The sequence below is a fragment of the Mus pahari genome, chromosome 12, assembly GCF_900095145.1.
Source record: "Mus pahari chromosome 12, PAHARI_EIJ_v1.1, whole genome shotgun sequence".
Classification (NCBI taxonomy): Eukaryota; Metazoa; Chordata; class Mammalia; order Rodentia; family Muridae; genus Mus; species Mus pahari.
Genome location: NC_034601.1, coordinates 29,638,206 through 29,639,604, shown reverse-complemented (window position 1 = coordinate 29,639,604; position 1,399 = coordinate 29,638,206).

Here is a 1,399-nt window from a genome sequence, read left to right as displayed (position 1 = left end):
AGGGAGAGGGAGAGGGAGAGGGAGAACATTGAGTGAGAATGTTTGCTCTCTCTTACCACCTGGTGCTCTCTGCTTTGTTCTGCAGCAGGAAGGCTCTTACCACAGGCCAGTGCCATGCTCCTAGACTTCCCAGCCTCTGGAGCAGGAAGCTAATGAGACCTCTGAATACACAGTATTCTCTTACAGCAAAGGAAAATGGACTAAAGCAAACATGGGAGAAAATGGAACATTCTCTCTGACTTGGGGATTATAATGCAGATATATTAGCTTCCTCTCTATTGCTTCAATAAACACATGATCAAAGGAAACTTGAGGAGGAAAGGGTTTACTTGGCTTACATGTCCAGATCTCAGTACATTGAGGGGACTGAAGGCAGGAACTCAAGGCAGGGACCTAGAGGCAGGAACTGAAGCAGAGACCACAGAGGAATGCTTCTTACTGCTGGCTTGCTCCTCCTGGCTTGGTCATACATCTCAGCATCACTTTCCTAGGGTTAGCACCACCCACAGTGGGCTGAGCCCTTTCATATCAGTTATTAATCAAGAAAATGCCCCCACAGTTTGCTTACAAGTCAATCCTATGGAGGCATTTTATCAATTGAGATTCCTTCTTCTTGGATGACTCTAACTTGCACCAAGCTGTCAAGAAAACAAAAATCCAAAAGCAAAACCACAAAAACCTAACCAACACAGGGTGTTGTTGTCCCATTTAGTGCCCAAAGGGAAGGGAATTACTGTTTTCCACCGTGTCACCTCTAAGGAAAAATGAGCAGGAATGCAGGAGTTGATTTGGTTAAAGGGAAGGGGGAAGTATTCTTGGCAATGTTCCTGGTGAGTAAAGGAGTTTGGGAGGGTGCCAGGTAACTGTCCTAGATACTTCAAATGAATCAAGTTCTGGGCAATCATGCAGAAGATGCAGAATATGATTTCATAACTTTTGTGTGGCCAAGGAAAGAACGTAAGCGCAGAACCGGCATTCAGGGGTAGCATGTTCCATGTCTCATAGTCTCAACGTGCCACCACCCTTGGGATCCTCTGTGGAGTACAAAGCTTCTCATCTGTCACAGGAGCTTGCTCTAAGAACCAACAGTCTTGGCATAGATGTCAGTGTGATGGCGGGGGAAAAAAAAAAAAAGAAGAGTTGAAAAATGAGATTCTTCCTTTAGTATATGAAAGACTGACTGTTCACAAGAATGGTCAGAAATACAGGAGGAGTTGGGTATGATGGGACAAGCCTAGGATCCCATTGGTGTAGAGACTGGGGCAGGAGAATTGGGACCAAAAGAGAAAGGAGAGAGGAGGACGGAGAAAGAAAGGAGAGGAGAAAGATAAGAAAGAAGAGGAAATGAAGGGAAGGGAAGGGAAGGGAAATGAAGGGAAGGGAAGGGAAGGGAAATGAA